Source organism: Epargyreus clarus, unplaced genomic scaffold (assembly GCF_041222505.1).
Source record: "Epargyreus clarus isolate Ecla_fem2 unplaced genomic scaffold, WU_Ecla_fem_2.2 ptg000005l, whole genome shotgun sequence".
In the NCBI taxonomy this organism is placed as follows: domain Eukaryota; kingdom Metazoa; phylum Arthropoda; class Insecta; order Lepidoptera; family Hesperiidae; genus Epargyreus; species Epargyreus clarus.
In genome coordinates this window covers 4,578,673-4,606,536 of record NW_027332213.1, presented here as the reverse complement: position 1 = coordinate 4,606,536, position 27,864 = coordinate 4,578,673, and the positions used below count along the sequence as shown (strand labels likewise).

The following is a 27,864-nucleotide window of genomic DNA, read 5'->3' as shown; positions in this document are numbered from 1 at the left end:
CCCGTGAATATAGGTAGTTCCGCTGTTTGGCGAGGCAACGGTCTTGAGGCGACTAGTTTTTCTAAGGTGTCGGCTAGCCGTTGAATGCCTTGGAATTTCGCGTTCTCCCCCCGTTGCTTACTAACGGGAGGGTGAACCTCTTCCGGTTCTTCCCTGTATTTCGTCGCCGTTGGTTGTTCCATGCTTCTATCCACCCAGTCTTGTACCCTTTCGTTGCATGAGCTCGCCGCATATTCAGATTCGGCTTCGATTGCAGTCATTTCGGCGGCTAATCTCGATTTGATTAGCTTTTCTTTCATAAGTAGCCGCTTCTCTTCTATAGACGCGAGTTCTTTCTCCGCTTCGTATTGTGCCATCTTCATACGTGCGTCGATGCTTCGCTTTGAAGTGTTACTGCGAGCGGTGTGTGCCGGCGACGTAGGTCTCCGCACCGGCGATGTAGGTCTCCGCACCGGCGATGAAGTTTCACGCCTTGGTGGCGTGCTAGCTGGTCGTGCAGGTGGCCCCATGACGGACGTCCGCGTTGACGTCGCTGGTGCTGTCTCTCTCGCCCCTTCTGGCGGAGAGTGCTCCATCCTTTTTTCTTGGGAATTTCCTGCGACCGTCGACGGCGACTGCGGAGAATCTTCATAAATTCGGTGTAGCGATGGCCCTGGCGCACCCTTAGCGCCCGGGGCTGCTTCTGACTCGCTGTACCCCGATTCGGAGCGAACACGACCCCTTGTGTTCATTGCGATCGGCGTATTCATCTTGAGTCTTCTTTAAATCCGGCTTCTCGAAGGACCAATGTAGATTATGGGTTTTCAAATAAAACTCCAACTTGAATCTTCAGTTCTTTTCTTCTTGTTTTTATTCCGAGGCGTACACACCTTTCCATTTTTTTTTTTTTTTTTTTTTTTTTTTTTTTCGATTTGTGTAGTTTACTGTTGGTCCTAGCGACCTGTACAGCTTCACCGGGTTTTGAGAGGCGAGCCTTAGGCTCAGCCGGGACAAGAAGACTATGGGCTGGAAGGGAGGGATAGCTTTGGTCGCCGTTGCCGGTTCCCTAAGCCGTCCACCTTCGCTGGAGGGAGAGAAGGTTGCGGACCCAGCTACTGCCGGAGTCCTGACCATCCACCTCTTGTCAGATAGGGATTGCGGCTGACCCAAGGGCACCTCCTGTGAGGTACGGACCTCGGCTTAGGTCAGTTACGCTAATGTGGGGCACAGGGGAAAGACGACCAATCACGCGGGGATACCTTGTGACGGCTGTACTGTAGTGGGGTCCTCGTCTCCGCCGGCGGGGACGGTGTGTATAGAATCTGTTGTTGTTGAGTGTGTGTGGAGGCTGAGGAGGGGGTTCTCCTTGCCGGAGGGCATTGTCTAACGTGATCTTATCATCAGGGTAGCCTAGGACATGTTTTGGGCGTCTGTGTAGAGCCTTTGCATCCTTATCAGGGATGTAACTGGCTGCCTTGACAACTAGCTGATTTGGGTGGTCAATAGCTGTATCAAAATAGCTTTTGGAAAGTTGCTTCGTGTATTGAGCGATGGTGGGCAGCTCAAGATCTCTATGGAGGTCTACATTACGCACGTACCAGGGACAGCCCGTGGCCATGCGCAAGAATCGATTTTGAAGCTTTTGATATCTATCAATGAGTTTTACATGTGCAAAGACTACACTGGCGTAAGTCATGATGGGTCTAACGCAAGCTTTGTAAAGCGTCACTTTATGACGAAGTGCCATTTTACTTTTCTTGCCTAACATGTGGTAGAGTCGCCCTAGTACGAAAGCGGCCCTATTTCGCGTTATTTTGATGTGCTCAGTGAAGTTCAACCTACTGTCTAGTGTGACACCTAGGTATTTGGCGGATTTAGCCCATGGGATGGGCTTTCCAAATAGTGATACTTGTTTAAGTACCTGTTTGGTCCTGTGGGAGCAGTCCCTTTTGGCAGAGAGGTAGTAAGCCCTTCTGGCAAAGTGAACAGCTTGGCTTTTTCCTGGATTGACCTCAATTCTCCATTTCCTAAACCATTCACCTAGGGCGGTGGCTGCGGACTGGAGTTTTGAGGTGACGACTGAGGGTTTTGGGTGGGTGTAATAGAGAGCGGTGTCATCCGCAAACAAGGCTAGTTCCACGTTTGGATGGCGCGGGACATCACTTGTATAAAGTGTGTATAGGAGTGGGGATAAAGCGGAGCCCTGGGGGACTCCGGCTCGTAAGGAGCGAGGGGATGATCGTGTGCCATCCACTCGGAAGCGGAATCGGCGGTTTGATAAAAAGTCTCGTATGATGGTCACGAGCCTGTCTGGCACTCCCATATGGTAGAGCTTATAAAGCAAGCCTTGGTGCCAGACTTTATCAAACGCCTTTGCTACATCGAAGAAGAGGGCACCTGTGCCTCTAGATCTTTTCCGATTTAATCCTACGAGGATGTGCTCCGTGAGGCGGTGCACCTGCTGTACGCAGTAGTGTTTTGCTCTAAAGCCAAACTGCTCATCCATTAGGAGGTTCTTGGACTGGACGACCGCTCTAAGTCGGTTCAGAAGTAACTTTTCATATATTTTTCCAAACGTGTTCAGAAGGCTTATGGGACGGTAGCTCGAAGGCTCAGTCCTCGGTTTACCGGGTTTAGGGATTCCTATGACATCTGCTTCCTTCCAGGCGTCTGGAAATGTGCAGTTGGATAGGAGGGCATTGAATATTGCTAAAAGAAGTCCTAGCAGGAGGGGGGGAAGGCGTTTAACCACCTTATTTGTAATTCCGTCTGGGCCTGGGGCCTTTTTGACGTGCATGTCTTTTATGACTGCTTGCACTTCGTCTAACGTGATAGGTGATAGTGGAGGATCGATTGGCGGGTGGCCAGACCGAGCCTCGACTTCTGTTTCGACTAGGGCGACGTGTGTTGGATCTGTCGGTTGAGTACTTGGTGTGCATTGGCTCTCTAGACTGTCGGCCAGATGTTCGGCCTTTTCCATATCATCGAACGCTGGTGGTAGGTTCGGTCTGGTCAATGGAGGCATTGACACTACAGTCTCTGATCGGAGCGATCTCGCCAGTTTCCAGTAAGCCTGGTGAGATGGCGAAATCGCTTCGACCAGGGAACCCCAGTGGTTATTCCGTATCTCGTTCATGCTTTCTTTAACCTTCCTTTTGTAGAAATTAAGAGTCCTACGGTTCTCGGGAGAAGGGAAATGGTCGTATCTACGGGTGGCAGTGTTTTTAGCTGTGATGAGAGATTTTATATCGTCCGGGAGTTCAAAGCGTCGATCGTTCGCCACTTTGACTTCCCGTGTCGATTTGTCTGTCGCAGTCCGTATGTGGTTAGTCAGGGAGCTAATAGCCACGTTGGCATCCTGTGTAGTGACAATGTTTTCAGGCAACGTCTGTAAGTCGGTCGAGTTAAGGATTTTGTCGAATTTAGACCAGTCGACGATGCGATTGGTCCTTTGGAGGGGGTTGTGAACGGTACCTAGGTTGAGTAGGACTGGACGATGGTCCGAGTCCAGCTCGTGTAGGACCTCTATGTTTCGCAACCGGAGTGTGACGTTCTTGAGGAGCGTTATATCGAGGACATCTGGGCTATGATTTGACTGTTCCCCTGGGGGGAATCGGGTTGGTGTGAGGGGCGCTACGATTTCAAACTGTAGTTTGTCTGTTAGTTTGTCTAGTCGGGAGCCATTTGTGTTTTGGCGTAGTGAGTTCCACCTGGGGTGTTTGCAGTTGAGGTCCCCGGCCAGGATGACTGAGTCTCCCATACTGAGCAACAGCCTAAGGTCGGATTCAAGGAGTGTTTTCCCTGGAGGGAGATATACTGAAGCTATAATGATGGATTGATGTCCAGTCATTGCCATGTGACATACGGATGCCTCGATGTTAGTAAGAGCGGGAGAATCTAATGGGGTGCAGTGTAAGGACCGTCTGTGATAGATCAGAGTACCACCGAGTCTCGAGGTTACTCTGTCATTGCGTATGATGTTGTAGTTAGCAATTCTGGGATTGCTTACGCTTGGTTTAAGAAAAGTCTCCTGTACTAGCATTATATCTATTTGATGAGATGTAAGGAATTCACGAACGAGATCGGTTTGGGGTTTAAGGCCATTTGCGTTAAAGTACGCTATGGCCAGAGAGCGGGGTTTTACCCTAGCTGTGTGGTGTTCCCTAGTTGGTGTACAATCCATAATTGATTTATTTAAAAGAGGACTTTGATCGCCACATGGCGTCTAATAATGAATAGTGCTCGCATGCTGCGAACATCATTTCATGGGGTGAGTTTGCAGCCCTGAGTTTCGTGGCTAGGAGTTTGAGCTCACCAAAATCGATGGCCTGCATGAAAGCCCCGATAGTTTGGAAGTCCTCCGCCACCAGTGTTGGCTGGTTTTGTGGGACTGGGTTTGGCTTGCGGGCAACAGAAGGGTTAGAATTCTGTGCTACAGGGGGTTTAGGAGTAACTGCTGCCGGTTGGGGGCGAGTGGTTTCAGGGGCCTTTTTTGCCACTATCGAAGGCGGCTTGACCCATGCGTTGGGAACGGGTGCGGCTAATACCGGGAAGGCTTTAGCTGTAGGGATCGAGGGAGTTTTCCCTGCTGAATTATTTTTTGGGAGAGGGCGGGGAGCCTTCTTGGACGTTTTTTTGCGAGGAGCTCGGGGGCATCCTCGGTAGCTGGCCGGGTGACCTTCAGTTTCACAGAGCACGCAGCTCGGTGGGTCAGGGCAGTCTTTGGGCCTGGGGCAATCGGGGGTGCTATGGTCTCCTAGGCACTTCACGCAGCGAGGGCGTGCAAAGCAATTTCTGGCCGAATGGCCGTATAGTTGGCAGCGATGGCACTGCGAGGGGCCTATGCGAGTGTGGGGAGCCTCTATGGCAATGCCCGAGAGTAGGCATACAGTTTTAATGGCAAAGATTTTCTTTGCCTCAATAGATTTTGGCAGTACCACAAGGACCATGTCATACGGTTGCCTTGTCCTGCCGTACATCCTGAATACCTCTTTAACAGGTAAACCTTGGGATTTGAGATCATTTGAGATGACCTCGAGCTCTAGTTCTTTGGGTACGCCCCTTATGACGACCCTCAGCATTTTTTCATCTTCCAACGCATAGGTGTGGTAGCCTATCGACTGGGATGAAAGAACGCGGGTAAGCCTCCTGTGGTCTTGTTCGGAGGTTACCTGTACTTTGATAGCGTGGGGAGTGGACCTAGCCGAGACCAAGCTAATATTTTGTGTGTTCAAGACACACATGAGGGAGTCCCATTTGGATTTATCCCTAACGAAAATTGGGGGCGGGAGGCTTTTTGGCCGTACTTGGCCGGAAGTTTGGGGCTCAGAGGCAGGGCTAGGGTCAGATACCTCTGGAACGGAGGGTTTTTTCGAGGGGGGAGGGGTGCTGGCGGCCTTCGCCTTGCGCTTCTTACGGCCCATAACGGGCTGGAAACCTTCGGAGTCTGAGTCCGACGATGTAGTTGCGTCCGAGAACGCTTTGGCGCTAGCTTCCGAATCGGAAGTCCTAGGTTCATCCTCGTCCATAGGTGCTACCTGTGGAGAGGCTGGAGGGCTGGGTGAGGATGGGTGTTGCGGCGATAAGGGCATACTCGAGTTGATATATGACTCGAGCACATTTGGGTAGCGTTCTTTTAAGAACGCTTCCATGCCCTCGAACCATTGAGTTTTTGCCATACTGACAATAAGCGAAAGTGTGTTCCTCCCTGCCTAAACAGGGAGGTGTGTGCCTATTGTGTGACCCTAATGTCTCGATCTGGTGAATCGGGGTGGGTGCCTAATAATAAGACTTACTCGTGTAAGCGTGCGGGCTGGAACCACGCACGGACAAGCTGCTTGCGCCGGGCAGAGCCTCGGGCAAGCGAACTACACTGTCCTAACAACGAAGACACAAACACTGCACTGTACACACTATACACTGTACCCAAGGGATACAATGTAAAACGCACAACACAGCACTCGCGTTAACAAAACTCCGCGCCAGGTAGCGCGGCGGATACGTGCCACGTGGCACGCAGGTGGCGGCGGATGACGCACGGGGTGACGCACAGGGCGTCGTCTAGCGGTGACTCACGGTGGGAACGGACGCGCAGGCACGACCGTACGCGACGAGAGCCAGAGCGAGAGTACACACCTTTCCATACAAAAAGGCGAGCTTAAGTACTTATTTTGGGTACCGCAACAGGCGCAGGCTCAGTCAGCAACCGCGTCCTATTGCCGTCCCTTTCTAACATAGCCTGTCTTACTCTTACAATTCTATGCTTACACTCTATTGCTATCCTACTCTTACATATCTATTCTTATTACGTAGGACTTATATCTATTGCAATAAAATGTCTTATTTACATAGTCTTAATTACATACACAAGTTACATTAATCAACATTTACATTTAAATTCTTAGGCCGTTGTCGTCCGTAATAATGATAACGTAATAGGCGATTAGAACGCTTGATAAATAAACGATAATGAAACGGAATTAAATGACATTGAACTCATACATTAATGATAATGGAATTGCACCGAGCATATATTTAATTAGTGATACAAAATATTGGCCAGCGCAGTGGACTACGGCCTAATCCTTCTCATTCTGAGAGGAGACCCATACCCATCAGTGGGACAATAATGCGATGATGACGAGTTAATTGATAACACTAAACGTAAAAGCATTATTTGTTACGCTTAAATTCGTGACCCAGAATTAAAATGAGATTGACGTTCATTTTACCCGCTTTCCTAAACACAAGCTGCTACCTAAACGCAAGCGAGCGAATTTATTCATTAAAAGCTCGCTACGCCGTTGTACTTCATACCGATTCGAGTGGCGTATGCCGCTTATTAATTCGACCCGTGCCTTGAATTTACGACTTAACTCCGCCATCCGTACAGTGCGACCCCATATTTTTGGTTTTATGCTGATAGGGATCGTTCAATTAGAGATAACTACAAACCTAATAAACAAGTTTAAGCAAGCATCATAAAACTAATAGACAGATTTTTATGAAAATAATTTGGTGTTCAATAAAGTAATTTTGATATAACTGCCGTAACGTTGTCGGAGATTTCAGATCTATTCCTAGTATGAAGCAGATCTTGCGTTGCGATAGAAGATAGCTTTTTTTACAATATAGGAGTAGCGAATGAGCACGCAGTCCATCGACGAGCCGCTACTTCAATCTTACAAGCAAAAACCCTTTTATTAATTCTTAAAATTTAACAAGAACATTAGACATGAAATACGTAACATATTACAACATATAAATAATAAGCAATGAGAACAACATAGGCAGGCAACAATAAGGAAGATAACAACAATTATATTGAAGAATAGATGGCAAGGGTGCTTTGATGAATACGTATCATGTTTATTTTATACATTCACAGACAACAAACAAAGGGGAGCTAAATTAAGTAAAGGAGGAATAATAAAGAAAAAATAGAACCTAAGAATCGAAGCTATTTAATTATAATGCGACTTTTTCTTGTCAACGCTATTTGCAACTATATGAAGGCACGTTTATTCCCTAGAAAACCAAATTTCTATGTAGCGTCAATAAGCCACCAGAAGTATGGATGTCTACAACACTTGAGTGATAACACATTGACACAAGTCCGCTCAATATCAAAGATTGAAGCTGAATGACCAACAGCGGAGCCACTGAAGTTGTTCAAAGAGAACTTCGATAACCATTCTCATAGGACCATATCAGTAAGACCGCAACAAAAGTATACTCTATGTATTAGGACTGTTTCACGGTAAATTCAGCATATAAATTTAAAATTTAGATGCCCACCTGGTCGAGATTAAACCCGGACCCACACATGAGACAAGTATGATAACCACAGGTCGATGTCGATGTAAATTCAATTAGGTCAGCGATACTTCAAAGTTCAACACCATACGAAATATGTTCGAATCGTAAAAACTGTGTCAGTCGCTGTCATTGCATTCCACAAATGAATTGAAATTTCAGAACGACACTTCACAATGTGAAATCCCGGACAGCAGGGCAAAAGACTCTTTAAAACTCTCAGCATCTTCACCTGGAACGGAAAATCAGCATGCAGTTAACTAATGCCGGGGCACCTTTTATGCAATGTTTTACAATTCATTTTAAGCCTGTAATGACGTTCAGTAACGTACGTTTTAATTCTTACGGTCGAGAGGGTTGCTATTAAAATGAAGTTTTGCGTGCATTTAACCTGTAAAAGGAGTAACAACGCGATTTTAATGAAACTTTTATGTTTGGTCTTATTTATCCGATTCCATACAGATTTTATGGTCTAATGTAGTTATGACCTAAAAGTTCTTAGTATATATATGTAGCGACTACGGAACAGGCACGTTACAAAACATAATCAAGTTTCTAATTCGATTAATTTGAAATAGTGTCCCTCTAATGTATTGGCAAGTTAATTGAATTTGAGTACCTATTTAGTATTTAGTTCTAATCGAAAATAAAATCTTTATGTATCATGTGGCATAAACAGAAACAAACTACCTTTCCTACAGGCATATTAGCTCGTTCTCCTACCTGAAAAATTACTTTCAAACAAGTCTGAATATAAAATATAAGTCAAGAACAAAGCACTAGAAATAAGAGCAATCATTAGCAACCTCTTTCTCTACATTTCTTTTAATCAAAAGACCGAGATGTTTAATGAGGGTCATCTATTCAAGAGCTACCCAAGATGATACTTAGCTTTGTTTTAGTTTTCTTATCATTTATAGCTCCAGCACAAGTATCGTATCCGATATATTGTATCGATACAGAAATAAATTTAACTTTGCGCGCCCGCAGAAGAAATAAATATAAGATTGTGCGGAGGTAACCAGATTATAACTAAAGTCAAGCAAAAATACTATAGCTTCACCGTCACCACTTGTCAGAATCTAGAAATTATAAAAAGAGGCTGTCATGTAATTAGGTAATATTATCAAGAACTCGGTTAGTCTACTCAAATCCTTATGGATTCGCTGTCAGTCATTCGACACCCCTTTTAACAATGAGGGCAGATTTATTAATATTTTTGCTGTAGGTTTCACAATTTTAACTTCCCTTGGTATTCAATTTCCTTCGAAGTTGTAGAAAGTGAACCGGACTGGATAACGTACGGCTTCTAATTAACTTTAAAACTAAAATGAGCAAAAACTACGCGATTATTTTTCTTCTGAAACTGATACGGTATGACGCCAAGCCGTGGTCGAGAAGAATCCATACAAAATAAAGGTAGTTACACAACTTTAACCATTCCTTCATACTCAGTTGAAGACCTATCACGTCTCGAGCAGACTTTTAAAGTAGGACACGATACTGAAACGCAAGTTACTTTTGCGTACTTATCAATTGCGTTATCAATAGAAATGGAACAGGATACGATACAAAATTAAAACATGAAAAGTCGGAGTGAATTCTAACCGTCTTATAATCGTGTATTGTGAGACCCTAAGTTTTAAAATACAATTGTTATACATTGAATAAAATCCAACAAAGCTTCACGTAGGTTTGACAAAGGAGTGTACAATGTACATCATACATATTTGATCAAATGTTTGTTGGAGTTGGTAAACATATTTTTGGAAATGTTTTAAAACAAGTTGCTTACCGCTGTCGGCTTCATTTTCTTTATACTTGTGTACAGAAAAGTAGTTGATTTATTCATGAAAGAGCAGTCGATATATTCGAGACCTAATACGCGACGTCATTGCCGAATTTCATCAAAGAAACTGGATGTTGGAAGAAAGTTTCTGAATATTAATATGAAACTTCTACGATCGCTATAAATATACGGGTACTAGTTTCTGCTTGCGTATCATTCACATGATCAAAAGTTATATAACCATCTATTACTCCACAGTTTTGACATATGAAATCCTGTGGCTTCTAATTCTACGCTTCTTACTACAAGCCTACATTTGTTAAAAAAATCAAATCAAGAAGCAAAAGTTTTCTCTTTAACTTAGTTGTCATTCGAGAACCCTTCCACATTAGCTATTAGTGTAGTCTATACATTTCTGCTGTCAATTATCAGTCCGTAAAACAATGTGGGTTGTTTATTGTCAATATCATACGTAAGTCTATCAACCCGTCATCATCCATTTCAACCAAGTGGTATTTTCTCAGAATTTGTTGAGCTAGTTTGTATTTTGCTTAGAACCTTCTAAATAGAGGTATTAAGCAAATAAACAGATTGACAGACTGACATGCTTTGTTCTAATTTCATACTCGATAAATTATTTGAAAGTCCAATTACTATAGTGCATGACGGTAGTTAAGGAGTCAGCTCAACCGAAATATTACCACGAATTGTGCTCACCACAAATCACATGGCGGGGCACATGACGTTGGTTTCCGCGGGAGACCGTTAAAATGAACGACACTTTAGGGATCTGTACTACTAACAACGAGCAGAGTTGAAACTTTTGCGGAAAGGGAATACAAATTAAATATTCTGCTGAATTACATTACAGTGCCTAGTGTATTGTAAGTAAAGTCAGGTTAAAGTACTTTAACTATATGATAACACAACTGTTTTCATAAGACACGTTTAGGGCATAGTACACAAAATTAATAATAACAGTAATCAGGTATTTAGATGTTCATAAACAACATACACGATACCTACGTTGGTTTATAAAACAATATTGATAATAAACAAATATGTTATGTGTGTGCAGTTATTATTTTCTAAATAAGTCGGATATGTTATGCAAATTCCTTCTATATTATCTTCTGTGAAGATCAATAACAATAGTAGTAAGCAGATACTCCGTATAATAACTATCGTGCATCTCCGCCCGTCTAAAAATGTAAAGTAATAACTATTACGTTATCTTTATTGTCATTAAAAGTGTGTATTTTTATCAGTCAATATAATAAAATTTCGTATTTATTAGGAGGTAAGTGGCTACATGGCTATCTTAACGTTTTGTCACAGACGCGTTGCTATCCCTATAGTGAGTAAGTTTGATAGATGACCTATCTTTCGTCTGCGTCACCACACCAACAGACGGTCTAACTCGCCCGATATGATCGCATCAAAAATCCTTACATTTTACTACAATAGTTTACAGGTCATCCTTTAATCTTTCTCTGTCAGACACATCAGTTAGACAGGAATGAATTCAAATATCTCTCTGTACCATTTAAGCCTATTATACATATGAATATTATGTTAGTGCAGTATTATTTTAGTGAGGGACTGTATAATTACGCTACTGCACAAATTACCATAATTATTAAGGACAAAATAAGCCTGATTAATGAAAATATATCAAATGGGCTAAAACAGTTATACAGCGCCATCTTTTATCGAACTATATAACTATGAGTACAACATTAGAACAAAAAGGATGACTGGATATGTAGATTATGGATATAAAATATTGTATATTAGAAAGAGAAGAAAAGAGTGACAGTATCTAAAAAGACTCTTCTATTCTGCCTTATAACAACAGTGTTAAGCGCTGCTATCATCTGGTTAGAAGGGTGTGAGAAGGAGACATACTTTTCCGATGTGTTCTAGCTATGTCCTCAGGGGTGGCGGCGCATCTATCTAGCCTCAGGTGCGTATCTAATCTTATCTGTGGTTGGTAAACGTGGTCCGTGGGCTTCAGTAGCCACTTACCATGAGATAGAATGCTCATCTGCTACTCCTCTATTTAAAAAAACAATGAAGGATACCACTTTACAGTTAAGTACATACACATATTATAGTGGTTATACGAGTATCAGGTGTTATTTAGGTATAGACATTGCATTCCGTCGTTTGGCCATGTACCTAACTGTCTGTCTGTATTTACCGTTAATGGCCTAGTGCTTCAACAAATAACCGAATGGCCATGTTAGATGATTACTAACAAAAAAAATTACGTCCAATTGACATTTTTTTTAAGTAAAAAAGATATATTACGTGTATGCGAATTATAGAGTTAATTACTAAGTTGTGATTAATAATTTGCATACTCGTATTATAAAAATCTCAAGATTCAGTTTTAATTTTTATCAAAATCGGTCTCGTAACATTTTTGGCCAATTCTCCTAGTTTGTATATTTACCATCTACGAACACTTGAATCACAAAAACCTACTTTAACTTCTTTTTTCTGGCCTTTACTGCCAACTTAATCCTAAACCTAAGTATTATAAATAAGACCAGATGTAAAAACATTTCAATTCAATTGGTACAAAAATAGGAATGAGGATAAACATCAAATTCGGTAATGTCATCCATAGTGTTATCCCGAAAAAGGTTAAGCCGCAAGCAAACGATAATGGCGGTCCTCGACCCCATTGTGTTTAAATCATGGTGACCTGTTTGTATTAGAATTAGAAATTAAAACTGTCATGAACACGTATTTGGAGCGGTTAGGGTCTATTCATAACGTTTGACCGTTTATTTCTGTGGGTATCCTGTAAACAGGATTGTCTGTTTTGAAATCTACCTCCATTCTGCCTATTTTGGGTAATACTTAACGCCATTCGCGAAGGAGTGGTCAGTACACTGGTCGGATACCTTCTGTCAATTTCGGAGTTGGTCCTCCGCAAAACAGAAGAGTCGAATAATTAAATTAGATTTCCGTTCCAGGTCCAGGTAAAGAAACATCTGTCCTTGTCATTTAAATCATACATACATAGGATCCTAGTGTGTGACTAATGACTATGAGTGAAGAAAGCTACACGTAATTATGATAATTATCTTTGGTTAAAACTTACGACCAAAAATATGGACAAAATAGTGAAGCAAATCATCGGAATGAAATATATATACGGAATATGTGTAGCTAAATTAGGTATTTGTTTTCATTCAATTCCGCTGATTTGCGTAGTATTCTACGAATCATGTATGAGTGCGAGACTGTATGAGAACAAATACTTACGTTTTTGTATGACGTTAAACGTTTGAAAATCAATTTTCTGTCACAACGACACGTCGTTAGGTGGCAAAATATAATTCGACATCACAAAAAGTTGAGTCTCGCAACGTTACGAAATTTACTATGATGTTCAAAATTGCTCACGTAAATGCAAGATATAATACAATGTACCGTGAGACGTAGTTTGGTTTGATCATGAAACGATTTCTACATTTTCAAAGTGTCACTGAACAATAATAATTATAATTAACCCTACCTTAATTTTATCGTTATTAATGAACAAATCCATTATTTTCCGACTCCTAGGGCATTATTGCCCTACCTACTACCTACTACTACCTACTAAACCCGTCTCTTATCACCTCTTTGATGCAAAAGGTTAAACTAGTTAAGTGCAGTGCGATTTCACAATTTTTTACGTTTTTTTTTTATCTTGGAGAGAAATAACTATTTCAAAAAAGATCAGTCTACCTGCAGTCTCACAGAATTTCCAGACAAAGTTATGTTAACTCAATCTACAAATTCCATTAAAACAGAAAGTGTCCCGGGGGATGTATAAAAACGTGTGAACTAAATGAATGGTTGGAAACTTGTGCTAATTGTGTTACGCCCGACATTGAACAAGCGGTGAGATAAGTTATAACGAGTTGGCGATTCAAGCGCTATTTATTGAACTAATTCTTCTAGAAAGTACTACAATATCGATAATTAATTTTCATAACCATAAATGCAAATCTACCTATATATTTTATTCTTGGTAGATTCTGTACAGAATTATTTTTGAATGTTTAACTTACCATTGCTTTGCAAGATTTTCGTGTATTTTTTAGAATTCAAATGTAGTAAGTAAATCGGCTATAAATGCGTCGCTAAACTTGAAGACTAAGTTGAAAAACCTCGGATAAATATACTTCTCTAACCACACATTGCTGTTATATGGTAGAAATAGACGTGGCGGTAGTGTCTCCGCAGTCACAAAGGCTTCTACCACCTTTAAAATATTATGACGTATACATGATAAGTATAGATATCTCACCGCCTTGTAATTGAAGGAAGCCATTAAATGGCTTAAACGGCTAACAATTCTGTCAGCCATTTAATGGCGTCTGGTGTATTTTACGCGGAACTATGCCGACATGCCTAGTTAAATGGTACAAAAACACGAAATCAAAGAACAAGTGCGGAGAAATATTATTTCATTCGTAAATGATCTAAAAACTACATTTTTTTAATATTTTTCAAACACGAAATTAGATGGCAGTGACAATTTCAATTGTCAAAACTGGTTACATTTTCTTGTTAGGAGTGAGTAATCTTTACTAATCTATGGACGTATATAATTATTTTTATAAAAGTATGGCTTTTCAATAAACGCGAATGATTTCAGTCAAATTGCCACAGGCATTATACTGAACCTAGAAAAAATATGAAAATATCATATTGGATTATGAAGCCCGGAAACTTAGCTCGCAGTATAAGAAAATGGACTAAAAGTACGCCCGGTTATAAATTAAGATAAGAAATAATTTTGTGTAAGAAAATGCGAATCACGCACTAAGACTGTTCTCTAAATCACGTATCCATTCGGAAATCCAATCCGCAATGTGTCAAAATGCTACAAATTGGTAATAAGTGGTAGAATGTTGTTTGAGTTCCGAGCACAAAGGGTAAAAACTAAGTGTCCGCTGACTGTCTGTTACAGGGTTTTATTTCTTGAATTCATGATAGTCATTTGATTTTTTGCTGCTGTGGCATGTTTAACACATATATTTCGTAATCATTTGTACTAACCACTGAACCCTAATAGAAATAAAGATAAAATACAATGCGTTTACTACTATAGTTGCAATAAAAATAAAATTAACAAATGCTGAAAATAAAAATAAAATATTGGCACTCAATCCTCCGTGTGCAAGTTCGACTCATACTTGGCCAATTATGTTTTTACAAGACATCAGTTAGAGATAAAAATTTAATTGAATCCGGCTAGCGCTAGCGGCGCGATGAGCCATTGTAAAGTCGTTCAGAGGTAGAACTTTGGATGCGTTCGACGCGATGCTTGCGATATTAATTCCAGACAAAATGGCCGACATCCGCATTGTTGTTTCAGATATGAATTATTTTGAATATTTTACATTGCAAATATAATAGCCACAATTATTTAAGGTCTTAATATTAATCATCATTAATACCTACTTACAACATATATGCATCTAAAATAATCAATAAGTCAACTACCGAAACACCGGAAAACGTATTTAACACTACATTCACAACACCGGTACTAATATCTTAATAGCAACAATGTTGAGGCTTTGTTAGCGCCTACTCTGTAGACTCTGTAGAAACGTCAACAAAATTTTAGCTTGGTTCAAAAGCTCCCTGAAACTCGAAGTGTGCCAATTCCCATTTCTTGTCGGACGGATAATTTTCGTTCAGGACCATCGGCCATGTTCGTAAACAGATATCCACAAAAATACATTTTCCCGATATTCATCTGTTTTCATACACACGTAAATCTAAGTCTGAACGAAACCATAAAATGCATTCATAGTTAATTTATTTAAGTATGTAAATTGTGTTGCGATATTTGATATTTTAGATATATTTATTTATTGTTTAATCTAACGATTAGGCAGGTTACCTGATGAAAAGTAGTCAACGCCGCCTACGGACATTGGAACACCAGAGGAATTCTGATATATCATGATAAGCATAATATTACTTTGGCTATAATGTCATGATACGGTAAAAATATTGAAATTGGAGATTATTCAAATTACTATTTTTTTTAAATAGTCGAGTCACAAGAGTGATAAATCAAAAATAAGCATTTCTTTCATGCAAAGCAAAAATGTAATTACCATAATACTCGTAAAAGGTACCTATAACATCTTCCTGATTAGATCTTAGAAATACTGTTTCTGATCGACGACAATATCGTGTATCGAATCAAGAAATTTGGATATATTCATCAGGTTAAAGCAATATGAAAATATTTAAATACCTGCTGTTTCACTGCGATCGCTCGATTGAGCGAGAATTGAGCCGCGATGACATTTTCATTCCACGACATCAATACGAGTGACAGAACGAGAAATGTAGTGATAGCACAGACTGATTTACCTGCGATGTTGTCGTGAATTATAAATGGTATCACGATATTACATGCTCAATATTCTATATCCATTATTGGATGTCATTATAATGTACGAGTATTATTGGTTAATATAATACTAAGCAATATGTGCAATTACTAAAATATACACTCATAGTCCTGCATATAATTTTGCTTATTCTCTTGTAAGATGAGAAGTGAAACTACATAGTCTTATCAGGAAGATTTAGGGCTTAGTGATCTTATTCATTTACAGTCCTACGGCTGGAATGAACTCCATTCCCGCAGAGGAAAAAAAATAATAGAAAATAAAAACTTGTGACTAAATTCATATAAATAAGTAAATATAATTTATGTAGCTACCTGAACGGCGATCAAACCCGGAACACTTTGTTAATTTTCCTTTACCATGCGTGACATGAGTAGACATCACTAAGAACTCCACCACACTCGTAAATTTTTATATAGTGCGCGTAAAACTACTAGTCCGCTCTGAATATAGAAATGAATCGCGTCGGCATAGCAAATTATATGACTACACCTGCTCGCAACAACTTCAGAGCGGACAAGCAGTTTGGCGCGGACTATACTTAGGTACATGAGTATATCATACGTATTTCTGTCTAACTCCGATTTACAGTTAGATACGGGTTGATAAAAACATCACAAGTTAGCATCTGTGAGTCATTATCACGTTTTAAACCCGAAATACATGTACATATGTATATTGAAACGGATAAAGACTAATATATAAAACAACAAAAAAATCATATAAAAGACATAAGTCATAACAAACAGAAATGTTCTTTATAACTCATGAATACTTTAAATAGTAAAAGTACAATTAGTTATAAGATTTAAAGAAGATCGTATGTAATGTAGTTATTTTCACCATTTCTCCTCTATTGTAAAAATACTGCCAAATGGCGGTATTGACAGTTTTTACCTCGCCGTTGTGAATAACCGCTTCACACTTCGAAGAAATATGTATGAACAAATAAATTGTCCATACTGCCAAGGTATTTAAATAAGTTGTAATAATAATTATGTGTATTAAAGTAATAATTTCATTGAACATAACCTTTCCTTGTACGTCCTACCGACAATAGTGCTCCGAGAAATTGTTCCACCTGGCAAAGTTTACGTCTTAAATTATGTTTAGTCTACGTTCCACTTCACTACGAAACATTTTGACGGCACGGTCAGAATGATAGCCTAGTGGTTAAGAAACTCGGCCTCTCGATCGAGGTGTCCAAGGTTAAAATCCCAGGCACGCATCTCTGATTTTTTTAATTATGTGCGTATTAGAAATTAATAATCACTTGCTTAAACGATCATGGGTAACATCGTGAAGAAACCTGCATGACCGATTGATTTATAAAAAAAAAACCTCAAACGTATGTAAAGTCTACCAATACGCACTTGGCCAGCGTAATGGACTATGGCCTGATCCTTCTCATTCTGAGAGGAGACCAGGAGACCAATAATAGGTTGATAATGATGATGACTGTCGGCTTATTGAACTACGGTTCTTCTCTAATGCACCACTTATCGAAGCATTGTTCATATTTTTTTACATAAAGTATACCCATGATCCACGATACAATTAAAAAGCTCTTAATTCCAGAGCACGTGCCAGACGTAGAATTGAACTTACAAACTAAGTTTGAAAGGTCGTACAACCCTTTGTGGTTCAACTCAGGTGGCACTACCGCTACACCTATTTCTGCTTAACGTAACAGCTATTATATTAAATATAGAATGACAAACATCAATATTTGCTACTTCTATATAATAGAACGTAGTAATAGTCGATACTCGCCGCAAAATAAATTACAAAGTTTATTTAAGTATGTCATTTTATGTAACGGATAGTCACGATAAGCGGATTTAATATCAATATTTCAATCCCGTTGCATGGATCGTGATCGCGGCGAAACTCACATTTAGACTGATACACACGTGTACACGTTTACACGTGTTGATTAATGAACATTTACATTACTCGTAAATCTAATCTAATCGTAAAAATGTTATGAAAGCACAGGAGTATTAACTGCACATTATTGTAAAGTACATAAACCATTAGCATTTACTTAGTATCTAACGTTTACATCACGAAGCTAAAACATTACGGTTTGTTATACAATAATCGCGTAAAGTATTTTTATAGCTACAATTATTTAGCGCCGCAAAAACGTAAAAAGCAGGTAGCTTGATGAATAAGCTTTGCAAACAAGAAAGGGATAAACGTAAAATTATTCAGGCTTTTTATTAGCGTAAAAAAACCTTAATGAAAGATACTTTGGCGTACCGGGTTTATGAAGATTGGCGGCTCTTTTTTACTTTAGACGGATAGTTAACGTGATTAGGTAATTATTTGCGAAGGCTCGTTGGCTTCGTTTGGTCGTTAACTATTCAAATTAGGTGTCAAATGACGGTTTTTTGGATTGTGATTCACGGAAATATACTGGTATACCTAATGGTATATGTACAATAATATATAATGAGATTTAGTAGGGCTGTACTGTAAAGACTGCCTTCTAAAATTTTTGGTACTGGATGTACGTAAGCGGAAATAAACTTTGAATATTTTATTTATGGTGACAAAGTGGTCATTGCAATCTATGGGCATTGGACATCTGTAGTAGGTATTCATTATTTTCCACGTAAAGGGGCAATATCATTATATTCGTGAAAAAGTATTTTGTAATCATTTTAACAGACCTTTTTAAAGTATTGGTACAACATTACCAACTATTTTCTAACTATTTTCCAACAAAAGGAACTATTGCTCGATCAAATGTTTATTCGGCTGTCCTAAATATTCGATGCGCATATGAATTGGTAGACCAGTGATAAGAAAATTAGCCTCCTACAATAAAGGTCCGTAGATCGAACCTCAAGAACCTCTGATTATTCGAAGTTTGTATATGTATTGGAATATCATAAAATTGTCACTCGCTATAACGTAGATGGAATACTATACTTTGTGAGAAAAGTTACAAGAGGTCTATATTTTTTTCCGATAGAAGTCTATCAATCCACACTTGGCGATGGAGAAACTTTGGGCACAGCTTGGCTAGCAGTAGGATACAAATAAGTGAATGATGATAATGAATTCGTACATAATTAAGCATTCATAAAGATCATATATTATAAACGTATGTGATTGATTATTTATGTAAGGATGAATATGAAGCTGATTGGCAATATCGATGCAAATTACATTCCACAAACTGCAGTATCTATTTTGAAAACATAATTAATTACAAGGGATACACGAACTACAATACCAACAATTTCAATTAAAAATACAGTTAAGTTTAAATTTACAAAATAAAAATTAATTTTATAAATATAACAATAATACAATTAATGTTTTTCGAAAACTGTTTCATTTTATTTAAAAATTACAGTTATGTATTGAAATACACATAATAGGGACAAATGAATTCACGCTACATAATTGTTGTTTGTTTTCTGACAGATAGCGTACAGGTTGAACCGTTAAGTCTAGAAAGATGAAATATTGCAAGGGACTTGTATTACATAATTATTATGATGAAGGTGGCAGTAACAAACGATTTTAGAAGATATATCACATGAGGAAACGGATTTTTTTTGTTTTACAAATAAATAAATAAAATTTAAAAACTTGTCACCTAAAAATTAATATGGTTCTCTTTGTTCTACTTCTTCTACACTATCGGTTCGCAAATTCTCTTATCGATTATAGCTGCGTTCTGGTCTGGGCAAGATGAAGCAGACATTGTGTATGTTCACGAGATTTTACTTAAAAGTTAGGTTACTTTATCAAGACTTAATTTTGTTTCAGATGTCTATACATGGCAGAGAAAACTTATAAGCTACATGTTTTTACTACATCGTAAAAATGTGTACACACAGTAATGCACGAATATGTTTGGCGTAATTGTTAGTCGCTATTATTTTCTATAATTGTACTTCACTGCATAGTCTCTTCAATGATAATGTTGACATGTAGTACACCGCCAGTCGTCAGCCTTGTGTCACGTATATTCAGAGCTAAAAACCTCGAATTCAAATAATTTAAAACAATATCCAACCTACTTATAGCGCCCCCTACCGGTAAATGTCATTATCGTTTTTCGTGCAGCCTGTGTACATTTATGATTTTTCAAAATAAGAAATAAAATAAGTAATTTATAGTAAAAATTGTTAATTTATAACAAATATTTCAATTAATAATTTATAAAAGACGTAGGTGTGATATATTGTGCAGAAAAGTTACAATGGAAAATAAAGAATTTTGACGAAATTATTCTGAAGACTTGTACTAGGCGGCCATTACGAATGCCGTCGCAAATTGAAAATGTATTATTTTCATTTATTAAAGATAAGATGATAATCTTATATATTCATGAGGAATGACAAGGTAAATTTTTACATATATATTTTTCCAAGCATAGGTTTTTTAGATTACCATATTGTTCTGTAGCAAGGAATTTGACGTCTTATGTTCATTAACTAAGCTTGTCACCTATTTAGGTGATCTCGCTTATTTAAATCCTTATATAAATCTCGCTTATATAAAGCTATGAACATAGAAATAGGGTGCTATTTAGCCCATTATTTGCATGGGTACTAACCCGTTTATACTGAGTATTTACTCACATAAAAGAATCTACTATTGAGTAGAATATTCCTAAAGGGTATTCACCCGTTCAAATAAGGTTATGACCCTTACATATTGGATATTTACCTACATTACAAGAAATAGGGTGCTATTTAGCCCCGTTCATGGGTACTAACCTGTTTATATTGAGTATTTACTCACATAAAATAATCTACTATTGAGTAGAATATACCTAATGGATATTCATCCGTTCAAATAAGGGACCCTTACATATTGGATATTTACCTATATAACAACTATAACAAGATACTACTATTAAGTAGACGGATACAACAGATATTCACCCATTCTAATAGGGTATTATGTCCTTCACATTGGGTAAATAACCCATATAACAAAATACTAATAATCAGTAGATAGACACAACTATTACCATCGAGTGGGTGTAATGATTTTAATGAATGAACATTTTATTGAAGAATCATTCAGATTAATAATGTACATGATACAGGATATAGAGATGACAATTTATATCCTTTTGTAATACTCTAGAAGAACCTAAATTTGGTTTAACCATTCATAAGAATTTGGTATCTAGGTAGATCAGCATATTAAAGAGTAATTTACTAAAGGAACTATCCATCTATCTAGATGGTGATAGATAGACTAAAGGAAAAAATAGTTTAAAGGAAGAACACTAGCCTCTAGGAAACTGTGGGACGGATAACACATGATTAGACTTTAAAAGTTGCACAAGTCGCAGTTACTATTGTAGCTGTAAAGAGTCAAAAGCCATGCCACATCAGGCGAATGCTTACTGCTCTCGAGCATTTGACATGATTGTTTCTTAATAATTTTAAATTATTTGCCTTTATAAAGATAATTTGCTATCAATTATCTTATTACTGGTGCTGGTCATTTATTATGTATAATAAATAATAAGAAGAAATTTCATAGTACAAGTACTGGAACAAATAATCAGCAAAATGGTTTAAGAAACAATGATTGTTCAATTCATATATATATAGTACAATATTTTATAATAACAAATATAACGAAGATATTTACACTTCATCCTATGATAAACTTCATCCAAAAGTTTGAGATACTCATACCAAATAGGGTCATTATCTGACTTACAACAAGCCTCATGCACAAATACCTGTGTCACAGAAAGGCTTGATCGAAGTTTCCTTTGGAATAAATCTTCAATCACAACAGATTTTTAGGTGAGTGGTTAATAATGTGGTCGATTATAATTATAATTTTAAAGACCAGTTGTAACAAATAACTATTGACCCAAGCTTTGCAAGTGGTTAGCTTTAAGAGTATTTGTATAAACACTTAAACTCATTATTCTCAAGGAATGAAGATTTTGTCTAAACATACTCGGTATGTATGTAGAAAGACTTCTCACATCAGTGGTAACATATTGTTTACTCTTAACCAATTTTTTACAATATTTTTCCTTTACCAACACCTGATGATGGTGATGTTGGTTTATATTGAATATCTTGGTCTTAATCTTGAGCTTTAAATAAAGCCTGGCATTCCACTCACTACTTACTATTGTTTTCAAGAATGCATATTTGGATACTAATTCATGATTACCTTAAACAGTGTTTACATGTCTATGGTTAAATGGAAATTATATGCATTTCAAGTTCTTTCCTTTGGTTTGAGCAGAACACTATATTTATGTTAATACTAACCTTTTAAACATATACAAGACCATACATAACTGATTAAGATCTAGGGACATTGTGTCAGTTATATATTTATATAACATAGTTCCTATTTGAAATGTCATAATAATGGACAAGGAACAATAACGACACTTAGTAATTTAGGATCATAGACATAACAAGCTATATCATTCTTTAGGATTTAATGGTTACTTAAAAGATAGTTCGATAATTGGAAATAATACAACTGTTAAGGTTGTTCATTGTATTATACAAGCAATAAATAAATAAAAAATCAAATTGCTTTACCATTAGATAAAAGATTAAAAATCAACACAAGGGTGAAATAAAAAGAAAAAAATAAAAAAATATATATAACAATAATATTAAAAAATAAAAATTATAATAAATGCAAAGATATGTATATATAAATATAACAATTTTAATAATGTTTATCAAAATACTATCCCTCTTACAGATAGATATAATTACAGGTGGTAGTTGTCATATTATTTTTATTATCGGGACACAATCAGTTATGTAACATATGGTCATTATTCTCGGTATTTTTGTTATTTGATTTAAATAACAAATCCGATCAACTATTTAAAGTTAAATGCAGCGTTACTTGTGCTTAAAGATATTTTTTCAATAATCATCTTCAACACGGTGAAACCCTAATACGTGTAGGCAACTCCACAGTTATTTCATATAGAAACAGCATGGTGTTTAATACCCACATTTAACCGTAATATCAAGGCACATATTGGATTTATTGAATACCCAAAAAATGTTTTTATTTCCCTAATACATTCAATAATTTCAGAATGAATTTGCTATCACTAAATCAAGATTATACATTGCGAATTAACACTTTGAAGGTTTTTAAATAGATTTATTTACTAGGAAACCTACAAGAAGTATGACTTACATGTCATGACTAAGGTTTATACTATTTAAATGGAAATATTCATTTTATTTCTAATAAAATAATTGTTGTTAAAGATTATCTCTGAACGGTTGGGGAGTTTGTGGTAGTACCAGACTGGTCCAGACAGTCCTAAAAAATAGTGTTAAAAAAAAAAAAAAAATAATAATAATAATAATAATAAATAAATAAACCTTTCATTTTGGAAGGGTTGTTTTTTGGGTCTCATATGAATTTAAAAAAAAAAAAAAAAATTTGTTTTTCGTCAACGCTTTACCCTGTATGTTACTCGCTTCCTCGAGGAGCGTTTCGTTTCTATACACGAATCTCAAGATTTTGTTGCTCTACAAGCAATGTTAGACGCAATAATGAAAACGTGATGCTGGTGCTTATAATATTTTGGCCTAAACAGTGTAAATAACTAGATCTATCTGTAGACTGGTTACAATATTCTTTTCAATTTGATATATATATATCTAGAATTATTTTTGTTCTTAAAATGCATATTTAGGCTTTCTATCCTCCATATCCCAAGTATGCTATTACTTGGGATAGTTACATCTGATGTATAAATATTTTTAGCGAGTTAAGTGTAAAATATTATATATTATTTAATGGAGATGAAGAAAAAATACTATTTACTTTTTTTGGTTATTGTAATTACTCATATAGTAAAAAGAAAAAAAAAAAAAAACAATAATAATATATAAGTAATATATATATAAGTAATATATAAAAACAATAGATATCGTATATATTATGACGTTCACTTGGTGTAAGCCCGTGAATGCCATTATTACTACCGATTCGCCTACATCTGAGTCGAGACTTCTAAAAAGTATACATAAACATAATAATAACATTATTGTATATTAACCAAATTGCTTGGCGGAAGATATTGTATATTAAATTGCCACATGAATTTAAACCTTACTATAACCAGTGTTCAAACAATCTAGTATTACCATTATTTCATAGTAATCATAGTATTTGTCCAGCACATCCTTAATAAAATTACCTAGATAGGCCTAGTAACACTTGAGAGTTACAAGAATAAGTTTATTTCCTTTATGTAATCTTATAATACAGTGACGTCCCAGACGACAGTTTCTAGATTTTATCAACCACGGAGGATGATGGCATTGATATATCATTTTTTACAATACATACCATTAGAGAGCACGCATTACCACGCTGCTACGCTGACGTCTAAACATATGAGTGTCAGTTAAGACCCTCTTAGAAGGATAGCTGAATGGATCAGATCTAAGTTCAATTTTGTAGTAGAGACGTTACATCAAACGTATACTTGATAACTGTAATTAATATTTAAATAGATATATTAAATTAGGAATTTTAAAAATAATAGGATTTAAATGTTTTTGTATTTTGTTTAATAGGCTCGTTATTTTACAAATCTCTAAACATCTACATGTCAACATTATCATTGAAGAGACTATGCAGTGAAGTACAATTAGAAATTAAACGAACTTACCTAAGTGAAGTTCCAATTTCAATTGTACGAACTGCATAGTCTCGAAATGATATTATAACCCACCCACCCATACTTATATACGATAAGTATTACCCATAATATCATCTATGTTGTAAAATAATCGAGCTAATGAACTTACATCTTGACCCCAGGATCTCTAAACTTAATGACATTTACCGGTAGGGGGCGCTATAAGTAGGTTGGATATTGTTTTAAATTATTTGAATTCGAGGTTTTTAGCTCTGAATATACGTGACACAAGGCTGACGACTGGCGGTGTACTACATGTCAACATTATCATTTCGAGACTATGCAGTTCGTACAATTGAAATTGGAACTTCACTTAGGTAAGTTCGTTTAATTTCTAATTATATACATAAATAATCGAGTAAGGAAGTCATGGTTGCTTGCACAGATGAACATAATCGTTTTTGTTTAAGCAATAACAATCTAAGAGCCAACTGCATGATTCCTACGGTTGCGTTCTAATTAAAATACATTCATTATTAAAGAAATATTATTATGACGGATAACCTTGACTTTTTTTAACAAATTATATTCATCATTATGTAAAGATAAGCCTTCTAGATAAATAACATTTAAAATCCGGTTTTTTATTTTACTATTGTAAATATAACTAAGAATATTCCAAACAACTTATTATGAACGTACTACTGTTTGATTAGTTAAGCAGCTAAATGAGCAACTCGTCTTCGATGTTCATCGCTTTTTTATGTTTCAAGTTTTATAAAAAGTATCTTACTTATTTATAACTGTGTAAATAACTACTTATAGCAGTGTCGTTGTGAACTTCTTACAGGTATGTATCTAACCGTAGTTACTTTAAGTTTTTGGTCGATTATTCGGCCCCGTCGATGGCTCGTGATCGCCGCGAAACGGAATTTCGATACATACTATCAACATTGCAAACTCACACTATTAACTTACTCTATTAAGTAGCAGTTTAGATAACATAACCAAACAAAATAATAATTATTAATTGTGCAGAAATTATAATTCACATATTATACGAAATTATTCTTCACATGCCTTGTTTTAACTATAACATGACAGATAAGATACGACTGGTACTAACAATAAGCATTTTATGCCGATAGTACAATATAGTTGCATGAATCGTGGTTAAGGGGAAACACAATTTCGATCCATGGTCCAAAAAAATATAAAGTGCCACCATCTAGCTTCCTTAGTAAGCAATCTTACTTACATAACCAAGTAAAATAATCGTGCTTCTTTGCACAGATGCAGAGATTATTGACATAACTAGTGTAAATAATTGTGCTTGTAATGTAGGTAGGTAGGTAGTTGACCTATGTGCGTATATTTTATTCTCTAATAAGACAGAGATGATATTCATAAAACGACGGATATTGTTTGTAAATTATGTTTGGAACACCTGAGTATTCCTTCGATAAATAAAAAAAAATCCTTAATAAATAATGAGTTAGTTCAGAGATACCTAGGTCCATTATTTTAAGTGAAAAGTTGGATCTTAAATTAATTTCTATTATTATTTTAATTAAGTTTTATCTTTATTAATAAAAATAAACTTTAATAAAATACTAATGAGGTAGGTAGATCAACACAGGATCAACATCCTGTGTTGATCTACCGTCGTCCAAAATTGTTAAGGCATCAATTTATGAATACTTATCTACTTAATTACAACCTTATTAAAATATATACTTTTATTGGTAATCAGTTTAATATATTATTTAAAAGGAAACTAAGTAGATACATTAGTGGTTGTCACTTAAAATACATAACTAACCCAAGTAACTTTGGTTAAATCAAAAATAAAATGTTAACTTTTAGGTACAAACGAATTAAACAATTTAAGTAACACAATAAAATCAAAATAACAATAAACCTATAGGTGCCTTATCACTGATACAATTTGACTTTGACCTCTGAACACGTGGCTTTGCACGGAGATTTGTAATCTACTTAACACATTATGGATAATAAGAAATAATTCTTGGGTTTATCGATACTTCCTAGTATTCTATCATGTGTCAATAAATGATTATAAGTCTAGAAAGGCGTGTTTAGACACACTTCAGTCCGCTTTGAGATAACCTGTCTGAGACACGACTAACACGAGTATTATTTCTAATAACATTATTTATAATTGATAACTATTCATATATCGTATTTTAAAGTCCATCCAACTCCGCATAATTATAATGAATGAATGGTTATAAACACGTAATTTGAAAATGGAATTAACAATTCAAATAACGAATAATGGCCTCTGTAAAACAAACTCAGGTAAGTACTTACAATAAAATGCCGGTAACTCGTAATTCCACTTCAACTTCAACCTAAATACACACACAAACACAATTTATATCCACTAAATCAGTTACCAATTAACACACAATTTCGTCATTGTTCACATCACATCACAAGATTCACAAAAGTTTTAGCATTATTTCGATGTTCACGCGGGAAAGTCGGACACTCAACACACAACCACGTCATACGGCGATTGCTCGTTGACTGCCGTGCCGCCGAGGGAACGGATGAAACGGTATCGGACGAAGCCATAATATCGCCAAACGCGCAGCGGATATTTGAATGAAGCAAGATTCTAGTCGACTTGATAGTATAGTATAGGTGTCTACGTCAATTCATAGTACCTATATCAAGATAAGAAATTATTATTAGAATATCGAACGCTATAGCCACAGTTGTTTAGACTACCCGTTTTCGTATGCATTTGGTAAGTACGTATAGTACCCGGACTATTACGCGGACTATACTTCCGCGCTACATTGATAGTCCGCTCTGAAGTTGTTGCGAGCAAGTGTGGTCATACAAATTGCTAAGGCGAAGCGGTTCATTTGTATGTTCAGAGCGGACTAGCGTTTTACGCGAACTTTACCAAAAACCAACACCAACATATTTACGAAATAATGATCAAAGTAATCGTACCTACGTAGTACCATGTATCTATAACTTTAGCAACCAATGACAAATATTAAATAGGTCTGTCTTCATATAAATTTATTATTGCCCAGTCAAAATCCCTTAGGCGCCAGCATAGACTTAAAATGTTTTCGCTTAGGCGCCAGTAGATTGTCCCTGCAGTCCCGCGACCAGAATTGAGCTACGGTATCCCCTGAATGTCGTAAGAG

General features: G+C 36.9%; 1 protein-coding gene across 2 annotated transcripts in view; it reads right to left on the bottom strand.

The window, feature by feature from the left end:
• LOC140757972 (angiotensin-converting enzyme-like protein Ace3) overlaps positions 1-27,248 on the bottom strand; it is a 245,578-nt gene extending 218,330 nt beyond the window's left edge. Inside the window, exon 1 of one of the 2 annotated variants that reach the window (XM_073093897.1) lies at positions 27,008-27,248. The gene's annotated coding sequence lies outside the window, so the exon portion shown is untranslated. The remainder of the gene's footprint in view (positions 1-27,007) is intronic. The other variant, XM_073093896.1, reaches the window with a different exon arrangement.
• Between the last annotated feature and the right edge of the window lie 616 nt (positions 27,249-27,864).